The sequence below is a fragment of the Cheilinus undulatus genome, linkage group 16 (genome assembly GCF_018320785.1).
Source record: "Cheilinus undulatus linkage group 16, ASM1832078v1, whole genome shotgun sequence".
NCBI classification, from domain to species: domain Eukaryota; kingdom Metazoa; phylum Chordata; class Actinopteri; order Labriformes; family Labridae; genus Cheilinus; species Cheilinus undulatus.
In genome coordinates, this window is record NC_054880.1 from 18,983,680 (window position 1) to 18,995,552 (window position 11,873).

Here is an 11,873-nt window from a genome sequence, read left to right on the forward strand (position 1 = left end):
ACCATCTGCTTGATTTTGTTTTCATAATTCGTGGTTCATATGTGACAAAGCACCATCCAAGTGAGCAGACCCACCGACAGAAATAACCAGGCCATGAAAAGGCCCAGTGAATGGGCCCTCAGCAGATCGATGTGATGCGTAAAAATTATTAAGCTGAACAGTTTGTTAAGAAGTAATGGCTGGAGTCAAATGCCCTAACCCCCCCCCCCCTTCTTCTCTCTGACTATTGTGCAGATGCTTGTATGGCTATAAACAGTCCGACTTGGCTGGCTGAATGTTGAAGTATACTGTGCACACTAACCCTGGAAACATCATCAAAAAAAAGGGTCATACCATTTTAAAAAGAGGGGGTTAAGTTAAGGAAATGCCATTCAATACCATTCCTTAAAGACATGATGGCCTTTGATAGTCATTTTAGCCTCTTTTACCCCAAAATAACTAACATGTAAAGTATTTTTTCAAACATTCCTTTCATTACAGAATAAATTTCACCTGATGATTATGATTTTATTTTACAAGCCCTGATTCAAAAAACGGGATGGTGTGTGAAATGTGAATAAAAACAGAAAACTGTGATTTTCTGATCCATTTCCACCTACATTCAATTAAATACAGCACAAAGACAAGATATTTAATGTTCACATTTATAAACCTTATTGTTTTTTGGAAATATATGCACATTCTGGATTTGATGCCTGTAAAATGTCCATAAAAGTTGGGACAGGAGCATGTTTACATCACCTTTTCCTCTGACAATACTCTGGTAACATCTGGGGGCTGAAGACTCAAATAGCTGAATTATTGAAAGTTGAATTCTTTCCTAACCTGACATGCCAGATAGTCTGTTTCATATAAATACACTATATTGCCAAAAGTTTTCACTCACCCATCCAAATAATTTAAACCAGGTGTTCCAACAAAGTGAAAGCGATTGGGAATTACAGCAACTCAGCCATCAAGTGGTAGGCCACATAAAGTGACGGAGCGGGGTCAGTGGATGCTGAGGTGCACAGTGTGCAGAGGTCGCCAACTTTCAGCAGAGTCAGACCTCCAAACTTCATGTGGCCCTTAGATTAGCTCAAGTACAGTCCGTAGAGAGCTTCATGGAATGGGTTTTCATGGCAGAGCAGCTGCATCCAAGCCATACATCATCAAGTGCAATGCAAAGCGTCGGATGCAGCGGTGTAAAGCACGCCGCCTTGGACTCTAGAGCAGTAGAGACGCGTTCTCTGGAGTGACTAATCGCGCTTCTCCATCTGGCAATCTGATGGACAAGTCTGGGTTTTGTGGTTGCCAGGAGAATTATACTTGTCTGACTGCATTGTGCCAAGTGTAAAGTTTGGTGGAGGGGAGGATTATGGTGTGGGGTTGTTTTTCAGAAGCTGGGCTTGGCCCCTTAGTTCCAGTGAAAGGAACTCTGAATGCTTCAGCATACCAAGAGATTTTGGACAATTCCATGCTCCCAACTTTGTGGGAACAGTTTGGGGATGGCCCCTTCTTTTTCCAACATGACTGTGCACCAGTGCACAAAGCAAGGTCCATAAAGACATGGATGAGAGAGTTTGGTGTGGATGAACTTGACTGGCCTGCACAGAATCCTGACCTCAACCTGATAAAACACCTTTGGGATGAATTAGAGCGGAGACTGAGAGCCAGGCCTTCTCATCCAACATCAGTGTGTGACCTCACAAATGCGATTCAGGAAGAATGGTCAAAAATTCCCATAAACACGCTCCTAAACCTTGTGGAAAGCCTTCCCAGAAGAGTTGAAGCTGTTATAGCTGCAAAGGGTGGACCGACGTCATACTAAACCCTATGGATTAAGAATGGGATGTCACCTAAGTTCATATGTGAGTCAAGGCAGTTGAGCGAATACTTTTGGCAATATCGTGTGTGTACATATATATATATATATATATCTTTTACCCTGCATTATTAGGACACCTTAGCTTTTGAGTTCATAGACCTACCAACTATCCAGAACCTTTTTCTTCCTTTGTGTGGAATAATGATGAATCTTGTGTGACCTTTGTCCATCAGTGCAGTCAGTGTGGAAGTGTAAGACCAAAAGCACATAGAAATAATATTTATAAGGTTTTGGATACACAAGAAGTACTAGGATGACCCTTGTGATGTTGGTTTAGCATTTTCATGGGATTTGATGACAGAAGGATAATGTAGCTGACTCTTTTTTTTCTTTTACACAATGTTTGAACAGCACTGAAATGTTTACCACGCTCCTCTTCAGCCGTAAACATGCCCTTTCACTGTGAACTGCTACACTGAATTTAATGAAAGTTGTATGACTTATTTCTATACCTCTCTGTCTCCTCTCTCTTCCTCTCTAATGTCAACTCTCCTGACAGGCGGAAAACAAACTTCCTGCTGGGGCATTTTTGCTGCAGGATGTTCTCCTTCCAGCACATTGTGACATAAAAACACTCTCATCTGTACAGAGAATTTCTCATCCTCAAAATAAAGGATTCTCTCTTTTTTCTAATACAACCTTTGGTCTGCATGCTATCTCTCTCTCTGTTGCCTGGCCCGACACCCAAAAAGAAGAGAAAAATGACAGAGCGAGAGGGGGGGTAGGAGAGGAGGAGAGAAAGTGCTGACACGCAGGGGGAGCTGGACAGGGCCTTAATTGATCACTCCTTCAGGAAGGAGAAAGAGGGAGGGAGGGGGGATGTGAGGGCAGAAAAAAAGGAGGGGAAAGTTAATGGAGGAAAGAGGGGGGCATACTGGGTAATTCATGGGATTTATGAGGGGACAGAGTCATGGGAGATGGGGGCTCAGACAAGTATAACTCAGTCATGGACATCAAATGAAATGCCATTGCAGTTTATCACAGCACAAGGAAAATATATACTCCAGAAATAAACAGAAATTAGAGGCATATTTTCATGAAAGTCCATCAAGCTTGGAGGCTGTGTGGCCTTCACTGTCACCCAGTCAGTATGTCAGACTGAGTGAGGAGTCAGGGGTGTATTTATAGTATAAGCTGCTCCGTATTCAGCCTGGGCAAAGGCTCCCCGTTAACTCTCTTTCTCTCTGAGGATGAAAAATGTGCAGCGCTAGCAATCTAGCAGCACTTAGATTTACTGTGTTCACTCAGATGGAATAAAAGAAGAGAGAGAAAGAGTGCATGCGTGTGTGTTTGTTGTCCATGGGGAGATAGGCTCCAGGGTTTGTATATATGCATAGAATCAATCAGTTGTTTTGGCTTGTTTTCTTTCACAATTTAAAAACGAGCACCAACCTAAAGGCCTTTGGATATTATACCATTTAAGAGAACCTCACTGGAGGCACATTAGGACACACAGGGCTCTGTGACTGGAAATGGGGTGGCAGTATGTAAGCTAAAAAGATGCAATCACTGCAAAGAATACAAATGAATCTGCAAGATGCTTATGACTCAGCCAGAGGTGCATACATGCCAGGAAAACACATGGCATAATAGTGCACAGCTGCACAACATTCTAACTGCACACATGTTGGAACATACTCTGATGTACACCCGTTTTCTCTATGGGTCCCAGTGTGCACTGCTGCATGATCGCATCCCAACATCTTGCGGCTGAAGCCGATCAATGCCTTTTAATTACCAAGGGCCCAAAGCGCTGGTCGATACAGCTGACGAGAAGCAGAGAGAGAGAGGAAAGAGAGAGATAGAGAGAGATGGAGAGAGAGAGAGAGAGATGCTCCAGACGGTGATTGATGCTCCCTCCTCCCCAGCAGCCTCCCTACAGATGTGTCGTTAGGCTTGATTAATCCTGCAGAGCCACATTCAGTCACTTTACAGACCGCTGTTTAACCAGTGCGGCCCGCTGCGGTCACAAGGTTAAGTGGACACGAGGCGTACGCCTCGAGGAACAAAGGCCTCTTAACCAATAAGTCAAGGGTAGCTGATGCTTTCTACAGTGCTGCTGTGCGCCTTTTATCCGCTGATCATGAATGAAATGAATTTTAATTTCATTTTTTTTCTTACTTCATTTATACTCTCAACAATTTCAACTCAGAGACCTCTGAGCGTGGCCAAAGTTTAAATTCAGCTTCAGAGATAATTATGTTCCAGCCAATGGCAATCAGTTCACTTTTATCAATGCATAGAGATCAATGAACTAAGATTACTCTGGTCATTTTCCTTACAGGGGCAGTCCATTCCCCTTTATTTTCTGCCTTCCTTTAAACTGACCGACTCTGCTTAAGAAAAAAAGATCAAAACTTAGAGTAACACAAGCCGACATTTCCACACTTTCAAACTTTGGTGCAGCTTCAAGCTTCAAACATAAGTCTTCAATTTCATTAGTTGGTTAAAAAGAAATCGGTCTTTTTCCACAAAAATCCAAAGATAAGGTACTGTAAAGTGCAGTATAAGACACATTTTAACACGATTCTGTTAATTTGAAAAGTCAGCTGCATCCTCAGCAAACCAGTGCCACCAGTAAAGAGCTTTGGCAGGCACCATCACTACTGCCAGAGCAACCTCCACTGTCACTAACATGATTGAACCCCTCCCTCCTCAGCAAATGTCAGCTTCATGGCCCATGAAGCGCCGGGATACACAGGTCATAATCCTAATTTAAAGAAAATTGTGTTACACTGTTAAATAAATAAACCTTGTGGAGTGTTGCTTTGATTTAAAGCTGGCCTCTCAGTGGTGAGTCAGGACCCAAAAATGGGTTTGAAAAAACTTCCTGTTTTAAGACATCCAACCTCTGTGACTATATTTCTTTTAACCCTTCAAACATAAAGCCATTTTTCACTATTTGTGTCTACCACAAAAACACACTTTTAAGCACAATCAAGTTATAGACATCTATTTTTAGGACAACCTGGACTATCAGAGTATGTGTGCTGTAAGGATGTCAGATCAATGTATCAAAAGTTATATGACCAGAAAGACCAAGTACAAGAACAAAATGGAAATTGAATCTCATAGACAAATCACAGCCAGATCAACAATGAACAAACCTTTTCATCTCTGCATTCAGTTCCTATAGGCCTTGTCTAATAGGGCCATAAACGACTAGGAGAGAGTTTATTTTTTTCATTGTGAATAACATGATAAATAGTCATATTATCAAAGATTTAGCAATGTGGATTTCAAAGTGCTGAATAAAGATTGCAATTTGCACCTGAATTAAAAATGTTCTGGTAGGGACATAAACACAGGAGCCGTCTGTAGATTGGAAAAGAGGTAAGCTCCCATCACAGTTTAGTCCATCCCTTTACTGGGTTCTGAGATACTGGAAACAACACATTGCTTGGCCTCTGTCAGCGATCCAGTGAGGTTCTGAGGGTTAAAGTCAACACCTCTTATTAAACCTAGAGACATTCAAAAGGAAAATAGTTTTACTCTATCCCAACCTGAAAAACTGTCAGTACTGAAATCCAAACTAGCATTTACTTCTTGAATTGACTAAACTCTGTGTGAAAAAAGTGGTACACTGACATTTTGGTTTAATGAATAAATTTACTGTGGGAGAGAAGCTGTAAGAAGTACCTAGAATAAATTGCGAATAGCTTGCAGCACAATCTATGAAGGCCACTTTTAGCAGCTTTTCTCCTTCGTTGTGAGAAATTCATCATTGAAACAGAAACAGTGGTTTACTGTTTGATAAATACGCTGTACAGAGTCCTGTTTGTGTTGAATACAATCCTCAAATCAAAACAAGACGTTAACAGTGGACGGAGCTGAGCAGTGCTGGTCTCTGCTGAGACAAATCAGTCTGATGCAGTGACTGCCTGACAGCAAAAATAAGTCATGCACCCAATCCAGATAGGAAGGGAGCTTAGCGTAAGCTCAAGCAGGAAGTCTCTTCGTTTCCATTCATGAATAATAAGCTCTGTTTCCTGCTCTGGTAATCAGCTGGTATGGATGGCAACTCACTTGAATTCTGAGCCAATCCCATTCTGCCATGATCTCTCTCGATACAATCATCCTGCTGCTGTCATATTTAAAATCTGTTCTCTTCTCCTCTGCAGTCTCTTTTCATTCTGACTGCTGCGACCCTCCTCCACCCCAGCCACCTCCATTACATCACAAGTGTCCAGGTCCAGCTTGTCATACATCCTACTTCTCTTCATCTGTACCTCCAAGTCATCTCATCAGTGTCTGGGTCAAACTCCTCAGAAGACAGCTCCTCATCTTATCCTACTCCTTCCATCACCACCAAGAGTGTCTAGACTCCGTGTGTGGGGGGATAACTCATCCTGCTGTTGAACTCAAGTTCAGAGAGATAATAGGATGGAGTGTATCCCTCAAAGACATTCCCACACTTAAAAAATAAATTATTGTTAAACCTCTATTGAGTCACTCCTGATTTAAATTCCTTTAGGGACGTTCTTCCTCATTAGAGGCCTACAGTGTTTTTGTGCTGAGAATCTGTAAAAGCAGATATTGAGAAAAAACTACACATTTCAAACTGCAGAAACAGAAATGTAAATTCCTTTTTTTAAAGTTATACTAAGCATAAAGGGACTTTAGTTGCTCCTCTCAAGAGAATGTTGCAATAGAGTGCAACTCAAACATTTTTAAAGAAATGACAGAAACAAACAGGGATAATCCATCACCTCCATGCATTACAAGTGTATGGAGTCTTGATTTGAAACTATTATGCCTTTGAATTATGCATTACATAATTAAAACAAGTCTTTTGTCATATAACATTATTTGAGATTTCAGGTTTGTTTGTCTATTCTGAGAAGCAGACACAAAAAAGGCAATCAGCTTGGCACGGTGGCTAAACACACAACAAAAGACTGACAAGGAATAAATCCAACAGCTTAAGACCCCCAGAGCTGCTGCTTCAGTGTAAAAGTAAGAGTGGCATTTGGGAGAGACTCTGGCTATGTTTTCACTGAAGACTAAACTCAAGTGGACGTGAAGTGGACTTCACACATTTTCCCTGAGGTGTGTGACGGCTGGGTAAGCAGCCACTTTGTGTGTCTGAGGACATTATTCCACTAGACAGCAAAAATCGTCCAGCTGTTGCCAAAAATGTCACTTTCCCCTGCTTCATTTTGAATGTCCTGCATCCAAACAACGTTCAGGTCTAAAAATTTCAGCTTAATCTTCAGGCGGTGTGTTAATTTGGTCAATAGAGACATCTCATTTTGATTTCTATCAATGTAGCTACGTCTTACCAGGATCCAAATCCTGAGCACACCTTTGATTCTTATTGAAACTATGTGCTTTTATGATAATAACCAGCCCTGTTCACAATCTAAAGTCTTCCTTTTCCTTCCTTTTAATCCAGTTTTAGCAAAAATAATCCCAAAGACTTTTGATCATGAGCAGTGGAAGAAGAGCAATACCCCTGCATAAGTGAACCCAAGCCCTGCATGCAACATTCTCTTTAAGTAAGAGAGCTATTTACACATCTATTAAACTTCAAAAGTAGGAATCGCTGGATAGTTGCACCATATCAGATATTAGGTGGGAGACACTCTGCCCATGTTCAGGCAGCTTAACTGTTGATGGTGTTTTACACTCATTACTCTAACAAGCTCTTTGCTTGCAATTGCTGCAAAGTTGTTAAATTTTTAAAAATGATTGAACAAAATATTGACAGGGCAATATATCATCATCCTGACTTGTGAAATACAATTATGGAACTGCTGGTGCTACAGATTTCCTTGGTAATATTACTTGACGTGTCACTAAATGCCTGCTTAAAATGGTTCTAAGGTAACCTGGACAAGATGAAGACAGTGAGAATGTATGAAGCAGTGAAGATGTTGAAAGATGATAAAAGATGGAACTGACACTAAGTTGCAGTGGATAAAGACTGGCTTTAAATTTACTTTGGACTCATGGCTTAAAATTTAAATGGACCCCCCCCTTGGAAAGTCCTTGCTCAGGGGGTATAGGGCTCTGTCAGTTTTAGCACTGAGGAAGCTTTTCAGGAGGGGGGTCTGGCTGTAGACTACATTTTTGACGGCCACTCTCAAAGACTGTTCATCTGAGACGTTGTCTAAGTCAGTAAGGAAGAGCATTAATTGGTCAGTACAACACAGTTACAGTTTTAGATTTTAAATGTAAAAAATCAAGGGCTCTGTCTGCTCTGACATTGTCAAAATTAGATGTGCATATATTTAAAAAAAATCCTGATAAGAAACATGGTGCATAATAGTGTATTAGAGCCGTCATGAAAGATATGTTAATTTTTTAAAACAAAAAGGAGAATTTTTTTTTAAAGATTATGCTGTCATATATTCAGAAAAACTAATCTCAGAATTTCTGAGTTTAAATTTCTTTAAATTTTGGCATTATAAACTCAAAAATGTCAGGTTTTTAAAGTAATACATTTCCAACAATGTAAATTCAAAATGTTACAAGAAATCAAACGAAAGTCGTATAGCCCCAGTTTACAGAAATGTCTCCTCTTAGTCCAGATGGTAATGATAACGCAATTATTATGCGCTAAAGCCAGGGGTAACCCCTTGTTGATCAGTCCCTGTAAAAAGCTTGATGTGATTCGGCTTGCAAATGCAGGACTTGGGAAAGGGTAACAGCTTTTAACTTTATAGGGATAAACATTATAAGTTTTGGTTTACATAAATTTGCAACTTTTAAAACTTGGAAATGTATTTTTTCTAGAAAATAGCTGACTCTCTTTGTTTCATTTTATTTTATTCTTAAAGAGGCCAAGAGTAAGTTGTCCTAAAAATTGATCATGTATACATAGATATTTTGGCAAGAACCTTTAAAGTAAGTGTGGTCTATTATGTTGGGACTGTGTCAATGAAAAAAAAAAAAAGATTAAAATTGAGGAAAAAGGTTTGCAACCACTAATCTGAATCTTTATTGGTGAATGATCTGATATCAGACAATCATATTTATATAAGATTTACTTTGTCTTATTGAAATCTAGCTGTGTCAGGATGTCTGATTTGCATAATCTTCCCTGGACTTTAGGCCCCAGTGAAAGCACAGACAGCAGTTGGCTACAAGAACCATTTTGCTTGTTGAAGAGAAGTTTCTGGAACTTAAGGTTCCTGGTACTTTTGGTCAAAAAGCATCAATAGTGAGGTATAAAGTCAAACACTGGTTTTGGAATGATAACTGAATCCTCACCCAGAGACAATTTATAGCACTGATTTCTGGACCCTAAAAAGAGAATCGACACAATTTACGGTCTTACACTGAAAATATTTGGTCATACATGTAGAAGCTTGCTCCAGTTTCCTATTAAAGCTCCTCTGGGGAGTTTTTTTGCTTTATGTCAACTTTGGTCCCCCTTGTGATCAAAGCGGTACATCCTAAGTCCTTGCTGATTTGTCCCATGGTTGTGTAAGTTAGTATTTTAGTTTAATGTGTAGCAATCAGACTTTAAAAAAATTATGTGTAAACACAGTCAGTCTGGTAGCTGAGGGTCTCGTTTGCTTTTGAAGGTCATTTAAAGGCTGAAAAAAGCATAAAAGGCAGGCACATTTTAGTTCGAAATTAAGGAGGAATTTCTTCAAGTTAATTTGGCTCACACTGTATTTTATGATCTCTTTTAGAACTTAGGCTAAGCATTCTACCGAGGATCTTGATTTGTGAAGCACAACCTCTCCCTGCAACTGAGCCATTTAGAATTAATGTCGGTCTGTTAAGTATTCAGATAAAAACTTAATCTAGGAGCTTTAAACGTTCATGAATAATGTTAGGTTGAAACTGCACATGTGGTTCCTACTTCATACTGTAACAGTATACTGTACCTATAAAAATATTCACCCCCTTGGGTGTTTTACCCTTTTATTGATTTTATAAATCAGTCAAGGTCAATATAACTTGGCTTTTTACAATAAAAATTTACAAAAAAACTCTTAAATGTCAAGTGACAAAACATTTCTACAAAGAAATCTCCATTAAATAAAAATGTGCAAGGTAAAGGAGGTGACTGCATAAATATTCATCCCTTCAAATCAGTATTTAGTAGATGCACCTTTGGCTGCAATCACAGCACTGAGTCAGTGTGGACAGTTCTCATTCAGGCTTGCATGTCTTGACACTGCAGTTTTACTCCATTCTTCACAGCAAAACTGCTCAAGCTCTGTCAGGTTCATCATGCTTTTTCAAGTCCAGCCACAAATTCTTTATTGGATTGAGGTCTGGGCTTGGATTCAGCCCCTCCAGAACATTCCCCTTTTCCTCCAGGATTTTTCTCTATTTTGGGGCACCAATTTTACCTTCTACCTTTACAAGCCTACTGGGGCCAGCCTCCAAGAAGCATCCCCACAGCATGATGCTGCCAACACTGTGCTTCAAAGTGGGGATGGTGTGTTTGTCGTGGTGTGCAGTGTTTAGAGTTCGCCAAAAATAGCATCTTGTCTGATGGTCAGTAAGCACCATTTTGGTCTCATCAGACCAAAGAACTTTCTTCCACTTGACCATGGAGTCTCCCACATGCCTTTTGATGAACTCTAGTCCAGATTTAATCAGTTTTCATCAAGTGTGGCTTTCCGTTTGCCACTCTACCATTAAGCTTTGACTGGAAAAGAAGAAGGTGAATATTTATGCAACTGAAATACTACTTGTACTCAGTAAAAACAGAATTTGATATGTAGTTTTGGACACACCTGCTTTGGAGTTTGCAGATAAGACCCAGTTTGGGTTATTTTTTTCACACATCAAAGATAGTAATTGCACCCTATTTTTAAGACATATACATAAGTATTTTAATTCTATGTTTCAATTTGAATCTCTTTAATTTGATGCTTGCCTAGTGTCAGGAGAGTTTCAAAGTAAGAACTAACTTTCAGATAAGCTGTACAATAAAGAAAGAGTTGTAGTATGTGGTTAGACACATCTGTGCTGTGGTTTTGTTGGTTAAGCTGCTATTGTTGGATATAGTCAGTCATTTAATTAAGATTCAGATTATATGAGGATTAACAAGAGTTTAAGAAGCCTTAACAAGGATTTAAAAGGATTAAAATGAATTCAGCCGGCACACCTGATGAATAATGAGTATTTACAGAGCATAGCTGATGTTCTCCATGGACTGGCAAAATATGTTAAGTGACAGCAGGTGCTGAAGTTGCGGTAGCAGCCTGCAGAGGCCACGTGAGACGCCTCTAATGAGATGAGTATTTTCACCTCAGCTCTGCCAATGCACACTGCATTTTATGGGCTGGCTTCCACTGGGTGCATTAAGAGGCCCTGTATTTTTGGTTTGAATAATGCCTCACCTCAGTTTACCACAACCTCCCCACAGACTACAGCTGCTGCTTATGATCTGTGCAGAATGTGACCATCAAAATGCCACCACTCTCGTTCCTGGGACAGAATAACGAGCCTGTGTGGACCTTTTATTAGCCACCCTGATCCCTGTCATGGGAGCTGTTACAGCCAATACTGCATTTCGTACAATTCTGCAGACTTTGAGTTGAAAATGTGAATTTTTGAACACAGATTGGACAATAAATTAAAGCACTTAAGCAGAACAAAGCAGGTGAGTGAGATGCCTGCCAAGCAATAGCAGCGCAGGAGCAGGACACGGAACTTTTGTATTCATCTAGAGCCTCTCTAAACTAGAGAAGAGTATGAAATGTTTCCTGCCAGCTAACTGTCACATCTGTTCCTTGTCATGATCAGCGCTCCTTCACTTCTCATGCAGCCAAGTCTGAAAGGCGAGAAAAACAAAAATGCTCCTGTCAAAGTGACTTCAGCTCCTTGCATTGAATTTAACATTCTCCACCAGCAATGGTATAAGAACTCTATTTGCATAAATGCCTCCCACACATACACAATTTATGGGACTCTTGTCTTGAATCGGAGGCATTAAAAGTAAACTTCAGACTGAATGAAGAGCCAAAAAGCGGCTCCGCCATCACCTTTCTTGGCAGCTCACATTACAGGCTCAGTTAAGGTATTTATTCTGCAG